Consider the following 13,000-nt stretch of genomic DNA (forward strand, 5'->3'; position numbering starts at 1 on the left):
AAAGGAAAAGAGAATGGAGTCTATAAAAATTAAAATGGCCATGTTAGGCAAATGGGGTTCTGTGGTTTGATCTCTTCTATTTGTTTTTCAATCAATGAAAATGGAGAGGGACGCCCCAGCACAGTCAAGAGCAGCATAAATCTGGTAGTGGAAGGCTGTGCTTCATTATATCATGAAGGGACGATTCTAGTTTGGCTCAATCATAGGATATGACCAGAGCGGGGGAGTGGGGGGGAGGTAGAACAGAACAAAAGGTTTACAATGTTAAATGAGTCTGAATTGTCCAAAGCCTTGTAACACTGAGAGGGAGTTTCAGCAACCTTATAGAGGCAATTAATGGGAAGCATGATTTAATAAAAGGGAATCATCAGGATGAGAATTGTCAGTCGGGAAGGTGAGTCTGAACTGCACTGAAGGATGAGCAGCAAAAGTAAACTGACAGCTGGGAGACAGCACAAAGTGCAGGCAGGACGTTTCTAAGCTGGCCGTGAGGACATGCTGTGACAAGCTAGGACCTGATTCACCCTGCGCTGCTACAACGAGGTGTTGGGAAAGTGGTAGTGGCACTAGCAAGTGCAGACATGAGGACCAAATACAGCGCTGAGGTTTAAACATGGCTAGTGCTCCCCAAGGGCCCATTATAATGGATTGATTGACACTTGGGGGAAGTGGTGAATCCTGAAAGCCATAGACCTAGTGGGGGCTCCTTGTGTCACAGGGGTGTGGCCTCTGGAGGTGGTTTTCCTGGGAGTTGTCTGTGGGACTCCTTGCTTTCAAAGATGGAGTTGGCACTTTCTGTCTTTGCTCCTGGCCTACATGCAATCCTTACTCCCCCCGTTGCCACCTACACCATGAAATGACAAGATACCCAGCCAAGGGATTGCTGCGGAGCCTCAGCTATGCCAGGGAGACTTTCAGTCTGTGAGCTAAATAAACCACTTCTCTATACAGAGTTGGATGCCTCAGACAGAATGATTGCAGTGACACAAAGTTGGCTGGTAGATAGATAGATAGGTTCATAGAAAGATTTGTACATAAGCCCATACATGCATCAGTTTCTAGGATCGTGTTAGAATATAGAATTCCAATATGTCTTAGCCCCTGCTGGTGTCATTTAACTCTGATGAGGTAGAAATGTCCTGTGTGGAATGGGAAGGCAGAGCCCTGCTAGGCCTTCTAGATACTTTTTCATATATATTTCTGAATCATACTAGAACTTTTCAAAGTAGGGGTTACTATGGCTTTGCCTGTGTTTTAGATGAGCTCAATTGTCCTTCTTATTATCTCTGAAAGATTTCCAGAAACTCTCCCTCTCTTAAGTGTATCTCCAAGAACCACTGAGTGAGAATCTTTAAGAAGGATGTTTGACATGTGATGAGAAACCTTTACCCTAGCCTCTTCCTCATTCTATAGAGAAGGAAAACAAGGCCAAGAGATGAATTAGCCACACACAGCTTTTTGGATTCCAAGTGTTTTTTCCACTACACACCACCAAACAGCCTTAAATGCCTGTCTCTGGAACTTGAAATAAACAAAGTACACTTGGAACATATTTCCTATTTTTTTCCTTTAGTAATAACAAACATCATTTCACAGTTACTCATAAAATGTTAATTACTCTCCCAACAACATCCTGATTTTCAGTTTAAATGATTAGCTTGAAACATTAGGCATTTAGACAATAAAAAGCCATTCTCTTTTCAATATACCTTCAATTTTTTATTTCTTATAAATATTCAATTGAATATTTCCATTTGTGGTGCATGTTTGCTAATTTACTGGAAGTTGATTCTATTCCCCAGAAATGTCACTTGGGTGGCCCTGCTGGGCTAAAATGGAAAGTCTTAGTGCTGAATTTTGAATCCTTAGTTCTAGGTAGGATTCAACAGCTGTTTGCTTTCTCTGGGGCCTTTGAGAATAACTGGAGTTTCAAAAATATTCAGAAAACATTCCTCTTTGAAAATAGAAGCTTTCCTCAAGGTAGGGCTCATATTTTTAAAGGTAAAGAATTTTTAGCTCTAACGATATAATTGCATTTCATATTTTACTGGTAACCCAGGAGGAAGCCATCTTAGAACAAATAAGACTATAACATATTGATAGCTTAACAAAACAAGTATTCTACTGTTTCCCTTGACTGCATAAGAACTTATTACCAAGGAGTAGTAAATTACTTGTTAAAGATCTACATGCTCGATATAACGACTTGTACATCTCATTGTTGCAGTGGGTCCTGTTGAGTTTCTGGGTCTCTATTAAGAAAATTTCTTCCATTCTATTTTTTAGCTCCCTTATCTAAGATTAGATGGCTATAGGTCTGTAGGTTCATTTCTGGGTTTTTAATTCTATTCCATTGGTCCTGAGGTCTGTTCTTGTGCCAGTACCAAGCTGTTTTGATTACTATGGCTTTATAGTAGAGTTTGAAATTTGGTGTGGGGCGGGGCGGGGGGTGGGGGGGAGGATGGGAAGGGATGGGAAGGGGAAACAAAAGAGGAAGCTACAATGCTTGATAAGAAATGTACTCATTACCTTGCCCATGTAGTTGTAACCTCTCTCTACAGTATTTTCACAATAAAAAATAAATAATTAAATAAAAATTTTAAAAAAGATCTACATGCTCTACGCTTCTTAACAGCACAACCTAAAATGCCTCCTATTCACAGAGTCCCTGAATTAAGGTAAGTCACAGTTCCAGCAAACTGGAAATACCCGGTTTGCACTTAATTTCTCGATGGAGTTTAAGAATCCCAAACTCCAAGAGCTTTTGTGCTTTCTACCATATTTTCTGTCTATGAGGATGCAAAAGGGGAGTGGCTAAAAACCTATGCATCATACCAATGTTCCAATCAGTCAGATCATTTTGTTTTGTCCTTGGTAGTGAACATTTTGATACATGGGTCTTTGCCATTGACCACGTATCATTCTTCACTGTCTCCAGCCTGCTGGGCTTGTGCTGGTTCTAGGAGCAATGCTTGTAATAATTAAAGGCGTTCCAGCCCCCTTTCTATGGGTAGTCTCTGAAGGTACCTTCAGGTTGAGGCTCTTAGACGACATAGCAGTTATGTATGTGTGTTGTATGTGTGTGTATGTGTATGTATGTGTTTGTGTATGAGCACTTGCAAGTTCATGTGTGTGCATGCCTGTGTGAGGTAAGGGAGGTTCTGAGTTTCTCCTAAGACATTTTTACAAAGAAAGTAAAATGTTCTATCATACCAGTTAGTCATTGACACAATCCCTGGTGTGAATTTAGAGTTCTTTCTGAATAAAAAAATTATTAAATTCTTTCCAAACATGCACACATCCAACGTCTCCCATTCCTCTACATCTGTTCTCATCCATGAGCACATGCAAACTCCTGGGAACATTAGTAGGGAAAAAACGAAGTGCCTTCAAAGAGGCAAACCAGTTTGCAATGACCTTGCACCATGAACCTTTCCCAAACAGGCAGAAGAAAGGCATCTTCACAGCAAATCTACACTGGAAAAACAAAGTACTTTGCACAGCAGGCTGGATGGTTCAGCTGTTTCCTCCATTTTTAATCAACTGTAATACTGAAAACAAATCCAGCTACTAATGTGAAACTTGGTGGCCCAGTCATTCATTTTTTTTTACTGTTTTGAAAAAAATAACCCTTGCTCGAGATGGAAAATTTTAATGATGTATCATTTTCTCTTATTCAGAATTTAAAAAATGTAATGAGGGGTTCCTTTAGCCAACTTAGAAAAAGCTTTTGCTTTTCTTTTCACTTCAGCTTGTCTCACAAAAATCCCTTGGACATTAAGACCTTAGGACTTTCAAAAACTGCAAGAACCAAAGGTGGTAGTTCTTGGCTCATCTCGCTCTTTCTCCTTCTCTCTCTCTCTCCCTCTCTCTCTCTCTCTCTCACACACACACTCTCTTTCAGAAGGCATGGAAATTAGAAGTTCTTGTGAGTAATTTTTATTTCTTTCTTTGTCTGTTCCACTATTGTACATCTTAGCCTGTTAGAAAACTGTTTTATATTTATGTTCATAAAATAATCAGCAGTGTTCAACACCACCTATATAGACTGAGCATCTCCTAACCCAAAATCTAAAATTTTAATTACTCCAAAAGCTGAAGGACTTTGAACGTTGACATGATACAACGAGTAGAAAACTACACCTAGTGTGTAAGGATTATTATCATAACATAACTAAACTAAGATTATTGTAGAAAATTACCTTTATTTTCAAGTTTTTAAAGTGTAAATATTTTAAACATAAATGAAGATCTTGTTTAAACTCAGGTCCCATCCCGAAGATATCCCAAGTATGAAAAAATGCCAAGGATTATAATATATATACAGGTTGACTATATATATATTATAATTGTATATAGTTAAGGAATATCCAAACTGTATATGTATCATAAATATTCTATAATTAAAAGCTGATTTATACACTCAGGGAATATCTAATATATGTCTGTTTTATAAGTATATATAGTATAATTTAATATATATATACACTTGTAAGCATGTAAAAATAAAATATACAACTATAAAATATACATATGTATAAAATATATGGTTTAACATTCTCAGTCCTCCAGTAGTGCTTGACTCTTGCTAGTGGCAGACACCATTCTTAGTTCCCAGAAGCTTTTCCTATTTGACCCAACCTGTCTTCTTGACATCTCTTGGTGGGAGACTCTGTCTTTACCTCCATTGTACTTTCAGGGCATTTAAGGCCATATCCCTAGTAAGTGGTGGCATCTTTACCTTATGTACTTCACTTGAGATGATTGCTTTAAGGTTATTACAACGTTTTTAAAGCTATTCCTATGTTATTTCCTCCTGCACTCATAGGCAGGTCCATCTACTTTATGTGAACTCACAGGCCATTCTGAAAGAATGTCTGAAATGTCTTTCATACTTTACAGGTGAAAGGTTTTCTTTGGGAGCATGTCTGGAATTTGTCCCTGCTCTAGGCATCTATAATCTTGTTCTTATTAAGAATTGGCTCTAATAGCATTTTAACCAGATCAATCAATTATGAAGGATTTAAGTATTGAGACCCAGACATATTCCATCTACATATGTGAAAATGGAGCTAGGAAAATTGAGGAGGTGGGTGGGGTTGGGAGAGATGGGAGAACATGATTGAGAGGGGTGTCATTGATCAAGATGCATTGTGCTCACAAACTGTGTTGAATGTGTGTGTGTGTGTGTGTGTGTGTGTGTGTGTGTGTGTGTATGTCTGTATGTATATAGGTTGAGGGCAGGCTAACTATATCTATATATAAAATCACTAGCACCAATGATACCCACTGTGTATCAGCAGCTCCTTCTTGAGACAATCCCATGACTTCAGTTGTCCAGTGTGAAAATACCCAAGGAAATTCTGCATCCCATAGATGATATTCTGAAGATCAAATAGAGGGGAGGCAAACAACCAATGAATGAAATAGGAAATGGGGCATTAAAGATGATTTGATCTCTTTCTCCAGAAATGAGAGCCATGCACAAGAGTAATTTTAGAACACACTGTGAGAGCCACTGATGAGTAACACAGAAAGAAGTCTTCTGTATTCCAATTATCGGGGCAGTCATCTGACTGGAACAAGCAAGTTTCTCCTGGCCAGCATTGATGTCTCTATTGAATAGTGTCTTGGAAAGCTGAAAAACAGACTATCAGCAAATTGCCTGAGAGACCATATTTGTCCTTAACATTAGAATACCACTTCACTTGGTAGTACCCCAAGTTTATACTTTCTCCTGAATACCCCATCTCTCCTTTCTCCCATACTTTTTGCTTCTCAAGTGACTTCTCACCCATAAAGGTCAATTCTTTTATTTAATACTCTAGCTCTTAAGATGTGAGTGGGTAACGTATTACTTCTTCCAGATACATCTGCAATTTATTTATGAAGAAACTTAACATCAAAAACCATATTTAAGCATTCATAATGTAATGGTCTGTCTTTTGATCCTTTGTATGAATCGACTCATTTAATTGTCTGAATAATCCCAGGTTGTTTCTTAGCTCTTTATTAGAGATAAGGAAACAGATGCCCAGAAAAATCTAAGTACTTTGTCCAGACTAGATAGCCAGCCCTCAACTGGCCTCTTAAATTTCCCATATACTAGTATTTCTAATACAATACCCTTTTTTTTAATCTCAGAGAAGTTTCTAGAAAAAAAAGTTTTGTTTGATGTTTTGTTCCTTCTAGTCTTTTAAGAATTTCACCTTATTAATTTTTCCCATGCCTTTTATTTCATAGGCAACTTTGCTACTGGAATTTCTCAAAATATGATTGAGCTATGTTCAAAGAATATTTCTACTCTTTCTCCTTTTATCTTCCTTGTGCTTCAAGCACAGGTGCCTCCTCTTTGGTTACTGCCCCCTGGTGGGGCTTCAAAGCCTAGGATGTGGAGGAAAATACAGATTTTTCTCAGGACCTCCAAATAAACTTGGGTTTTGATGTGATGAAGTACATCATCATCTTCCTTTGTCACTGATGTGCAGATGAAACAGATAGCTAGTGCAAGCATCCATAAGTGGATGAGATAGCAGAAAGAGAAAGCAGATTCAAGGCTCAGAGTTCCCTGGCCTGCCTTTCACAGATGCATTTTTCTTCTTCAGAAGTGGGCTTTTTGTGTCATTTCCATAAGAATATCTGTGCGAAATTTCCACCCGGTTTTATCCTGTCCACATTCACTTTTGGGACTTTGGTGAAAGGCAGCACAATCCTAATTTGCATAAATACTTTCTGGTTTCAGCAGATACAGGTTTAAGAGTTACCTGGACAATTTCTTTGCAGAACGATTTGCCTTCTGGTAGCTATTTGGAATACAGTTTGTGTAGAACGGTGCAATAAATACTTAATTTTTTTCCATGTATGTACTATAGAGACAAGAATTAGAGCTGCATTTAAGTCTCATAGTTGTATAATTAACAGGAACTTAATTTGTTGGTTTTCTTTTCCTTTTGCATGCCTGCCTGCCTTCCTTCCTTCTTTCCTCCCCACTCCCTTTTTTTTTTTTGAAGTACTGAGAGCTGACTTGAGGATTTTGTGCTTGCTAATCAAGCACTCTACCACTTGACCCATGTCTCCAATATTTTTGCTTTAGGTGAGATTTTAGATGACATCTTACTTTTTTTTTTTTCTCCAAATGACCAGAGACCACAAGGCTACCTATGCCTTGCATGGCGTTGGGATTATAGACATGTGCCACTATATCTAATATAAGTAATTAACTGGTCACTATGATTTTAATTTTATTTTGCTTTCTCTCTCCTTCATTATGAATGGATACATTTATGGGTAATTATTGTATCTCAACTATGTTCATCCTCTTTTTTCATATTCAAACTAGTCTTGTCTATGGCCAATGGGAGGCCCCCAATTGTGTTGTCACAAGGCCAATTACTAGCGAAGGTTCTCTGCTTTAAGGGACAGTAAGAGACCCCACGCTTGTCTTATATGTACCTGATTAAACCTGGTGGATTCCTAAATTCTTCCTCTGAAAATCCTTATTCTTTTGTTAGGAAACAGAATTTGGCACACAAACCCTGATCCCTGGGAACATTAATTACTATTGGGTTGTCACTTCTTCTCAGCCTCTTCAATGCATAAAGCTAGGAAATAAGTAATAGGTATTTTTTGTATGAAATCTAATTTGAGATAATTTTAATATTTCAATTTTTAAGTAAATAGTACAAAACTTTTCTTCTTTTGTTATTACATCCTTTTAGCTTAGGCTGAAAAGTTTGATTCCTAATCACATTAACATAATTTTAATTTATATTATGTTGAATAAATAATTAGATTAAAATGACCTTGCCACAGTTATCATTAAGAATTATACTTTTAAATAAAATTTAGGATTTTCATCCATCTACATATGGCGTTAAAATATATACTAAGACGATTAAGAAAAAAATCATGCTCTATGTGACTTGGAATAATTATTGTCTTGTTGTCATGACTTTAACTTGATGTAAAATTATGCTAATTTATTTCAGTCTTTTATCAACTTTCAGAGACTGCTTTTTTTCTTTTGGATTTAATTTTTTAATTAACTAAATTATATATTAGGGCTATTTCAGTCCATATAAGAGAAACAGAATAGATTTACCCTATACTCAAAACAAGGAATTGTATAGAATAGATAAAGCAAGGACTTTGAAGGCACTGGGTATCAGGTTGGTCCCCTAGAGATGGAAGACAAAGGAAAGGAAGCTTAGGACTGACCAAGTTGCTGTTTGAAGAACGGGAGACACTGGCAGTGTGTGACCAATGCCTGGAGGTAGCTTCAGACTGCAGTGGATGCGAGGAGAAAGCTGAACCCAGAGAACACATGCTCCTCCAGGTATTTAAGAGAGAACCAACAGATCAGTGCAAGAATCCTCCATAATACTCTGCAAGATCTGGGAAAGCACTTCCTAGAGGCCCGGAGGGGTCATTACCCAATGCACACAGCACTTCTCCCTGGGGCAGCCTGTGTGTAACTTCACTTAACATAGCCTTAAGACTGCCTACAAGAGGATAGTCTCAGTGTTTAGGTGGGAATAATTAGATCCACACACTGAACATGGATGACCTACCTAATAAACTTAAAAGCAAGACCCTAGAGTAGCTTAACTACATTCCGTAATAAAAAAAATACAACCCTCAAGAATATTGGTAAGAATGCAAAGATATCAAGTACCCCATATGGTAAAAGTCACAATCTTTGGCATCTAATAAAAAGTTACCATCCTCACAATAAAGCAGCAAAGTAAAATCTGTCAGGAAAAAAAATGTAATTAAAGTGGATTCAGAAATGACAGGGTTGTTAAAATGAGCAGCCCAGGACTTTTTAAGAAGATATTTTAATTATGTTCTACCATAAGTTTAAAAAGTTAATGGAAGATTGAAAAGATCTAAAAAAGATCTATACTGAGCTTGTGGAGATAATAATGGCAAAATTTGATATTTAAAATGCACTAGATAACCAGGTGGGATTAATGCTAAATTAGAATTTGCAGAAGAGAAGATTAGTGATCATGAAGATGTAAGAGTAGAAACTATAAAAATGAAACACACAGAGAAAAAGATTTTAAATAAATATGAAGGGCATCTACAAATTGTAGAACAGTTGAAGCAGACTAATATATATACATGTGATTGAAGGCCTGAAAGAAAGATGAGGGAAATTCAAAAACAATAGTTGAAAAAAACACAGTAGACAAATATTTTTAAAATATGATAAAAGTTTTAACCCTGAGGTTTTCTGGAAGCATAAAATACCCCAATCACAATAATCACACAAAACGCCACCAAGGAACCTTATAATCAAACTGTACCAAACCAATGATGAAGTATCTTAAAAAAGCCATGAACTGTATGCAGAGAACCAGAAAGAAGGGTAAAAACTATTTCTCATCCAAAATAACACAAGCAAAAATTTAGAAATAAAAAGATAATCAAACGTTGCTTACATACTGTGTCAGAGGTAAGACTGTAAACCCAGGATTTTACATTCAGCTGAAATGCTCTTCAGAAACCCAAGAGAAGTTAGACTTTGCAGTAAATGAATATGAATGATCTCTAACCAAATATACTACAAGGTATATTCAAAGACATTTTTCAGGCAGAAGAAATTCTTGATAGAAATATGGATCTACCTTAAAGAACAAATACTGGAGATGGTAACTATATGAACCATATATACTTACGTTTTATATTTATTATATAGTTATATAATGACTCACTAAAAGATAACACCTGTTTAAACAAAAATGACAATGTAATATAGGAATATATATACACACATGCATATATACATATCTGTGTATAACTATAGATATGTATACATGTCAATAAAGGAAAATGTATGACAACATAGTATAAAGACTGGAAGAAAATACAAGCATGTGGTGTATCTTGTAAGAGTTGCATCAAAAATAAAAAAGAGCTCTTAAAACTTAATATTTACAAACCCAACAACCCACTTAAAAAATGAACAATGGTTTGAAACATACATTTCACCAAAGAACTATCTACCAATAAGCATATGAACACTATTAGTTATTTGAGAACTGTAAACTAGAGTTGCAAAGAGATCACATCTACCTAATATTAATAACTAAAATTAAGATGACTGGCCTTCTATGTGTCAGCATGCTGGAAAGGAAACAGACTATACGCAGTTGGTCTGTATGTCAAGCAATACAACAACTTTGCAAAAATATTTCCTGACTCCTTAAAAAGTTCAATATACAGTGACTCCACTCCTTGGAATTTACTCAAGAGAAATGATATTTCATATGTGGGGTGTGTGTGTGTGTGTGTGTGTGTGTGTGTGTGTGTGTGTGTGTGTGTGTGTGTGTGTTATAGCTTAGTTTGCAACCACCAATACCTGGGAGAAGGAGGAGAAAGTAAATAGATTCACATCATGGATAATCTGTTTACCAGCAGGTAGACAAATGCATTGTGGTGTGTATCTATTGGAATGCTACTCTGCAGCAAAAGTAAGTGAACAGTGAATTCATAAAACAACCTGGAAGAATTTTGAAAAAAATTCTGCTGAGTAAATATAGCCTAATGAAGATGATAGAGGAGGGCAGTCCATTCAGACAGGATTTTAGACCATGCAAACTCATCTCCATGACAGAAAAGCAAACGAATAGCTGTTTGCAGAGTGTGAGGAGTAGATGAGGGGGAAAGGCCAAGGGCAGCGGGAGGAGCTGAAGGGAGACATTACGAGGGATGAGAGAAGGCTTGGTGTTGATGGTAAGTTATTATCTTGATTATATATTGGTTGCCTATGGACACTCCTCAGTCAAAACTTGTCTCATCGCGGTTTTAAATATGTGCTGTTTATTTATGTTAGTTATACTTCAGCAAAGTGATTTTAAGCCTCAAAGAATTATGATGTTATTTTCAGAGGACTCCCTTGCATTTCAGTCCTCCCCTCCCCCCCAAGTCTGTCCCTTAAAACTTCCTACAAAAATCTTTTATGCCCCCTTGGGAGCGCTTTTCAATGCTGCTTTTCACAAATTTGAGCAAGTGTGTTTGTGTGTGTGTGTGTGTGTGTGTGTGTGTGTTGTGTGTGTGTTTGTTGTGTGTGTGTGTGTGTGTATAGGTTTCCACTTTCCTAACTTCTGGATACTCCTCTGTGTATGTGTATGTACATTTTTGTGTGTAACAATAGACCCCTGGGAATTCTGCCAGCTTTGGAGATAGTTGCCCCCTCTCCCTTCCCCCCCACCCTGCTTCCTTTTCATCCCCCATCTTTGCATCTGCATTCAGATTCCTTTTCATGCCCCTACCAAGGCTTATGGGCCAGTCCCCTGTGTTGGAGGAACACTGGAGTTATTTTCTTTCTTTTCCTATTAAAAATCATACCAGATGAATAACTTCCTCCACAAAACATTTTATACATTTAGCAGTGTATCTCTGAAAGCAATTCTGAGGAGTAGAATTAGTAAGTCTAGAGGTAAAGGCACAGGTAAATTTCCTAAATACTGCTATTCCCAATATTAATCTTCTTGATTTTAACTGCGATGGAGCCTCTTCAAAGGATGAGATGAGAGCATTCTGTTCTTTTGATGAGGGCCCATCTTCAACCATGCCAACATTTAGGTTTCTGTGCAGAAACCCAATCCCCTGGCTGTTAAATGAGTCTAGCTACTGCCCTGCAGGCACCAACCAACCCAGTTTCACAGTTCGTTATTTGTCATAGGCTCCAAGAATAACCCTCCAGGGTCCTGAATCCTGAGGCCTCTAGGATATACTTCACCATGAAATCAAGCTTTGATTAATCTCATGAGTGTTTTGGAACTGTTGCCAGTTAGTTGTTCCTAGCAAACAGGTAAACAGTCAGGCAGTCTCCAAAACACTCTTTAGTTACCAAGAGGATTAAGATCTTAGGGGCTGGTAGATAGAGTAAGAGCTTCTTACAGGACCAGATGTGATTCTCACTATTGTGAGAACCTTGTGTGACCTTGAAAGTGTGAGGAGCTTGCCTCTGATTTTGCTGTGTTGCCTCGGCTGCCTGCTTCCTGGAGCTATGTGTGCCCAAATGGATGCTTGGATGTGGGTCTTTGAGGAGGTCCTATAGATGCCTCCCTCGGAGCCTGGCTCCGAGCTCAGGCATAGAGGATTTGAGCTAGCAGATGTGGGTCCAAAACTGGCTCTGCCACTGTCTCGTTGTCTCTCTTTGATGACTTACCTCACTTCTGCTCTTCAATTCCTTCTTTTATAAAGGTATGCCATCGGAGCACCTACCACTCAGCATTGATGTAGCAACACGTGAAGTAGTTGAAACAATGCCAGCACACAGTATGGCCTCACGGAGTGCAAGCTGGAATTCCTGTCATGACCCTCTCCTTGGGACATCAGCCAACTTGATGTAAAAAGAACATTTTCCAGTGATATGTGAGATTTAGGAATTTTTCTAAGCTTGCAATAAAAACATCTTTTAAAAGAGAGAGTCCTGGGCTGGGAAGCTGGCTCAGTGGTAGGGTGCTTGCCTAGCATGCATGAGGCCCTGGGTTCGATTCCTCAGCACTACATGCACATAAAAAGCCAGAAGTGGCACTGTGGCTCAAGTGGTAGAGTGCTAGCCTTGAGCACAGAGAGGCTCAGGGACAGAGCCCAGGCCCTGAGCTCAAGCTCCAGGACTGGCAAAAGAAAGAAAGAAAGAAAGAAAGAAAGAAAGAAAGAAAGAAAGAAAGAAAGAAAGAAAGAAAGAAAGAAAGAGAGTCCTATAACATAGACAGTAAGTGTACGGTAGGCCCACTCTATGCATGGATTTAACCAAGAATGGTTAAAAAAATAAATAGAACTATAAAAGAAATTTCAAAATCAAAAATGTTTAATTCCTGAGTACACATGACCTGACTTGGTAGCTATGGAGACTCTGTCCATCAGTCCCAGGTTATTGCTGTCCCTGGTACTAAATGGCTGTGTGATCTAGCCTTCATATTGTGAAAATATCTCCTCCCCAAAGCAAATGGTACCCGCAAAGTAAGGCAGAAGTGAGGGTAAT

Source organism: Dipodomys ordii, unplaced genomic scaffold (genome assembly GCF_000151885.1).
Source record: "Dipodomys ordii isolate 6190 unplaced genomic scaffold, Dord_2.0 Scaffold98, whole genome shotgun sequence".
Taxonomy (NCBI): Eukaryota; Metazoa; Chordata; class Mammalia; order Rodentia; family Heteromyidae; genus Dipodomys; species Dipodomys ordii.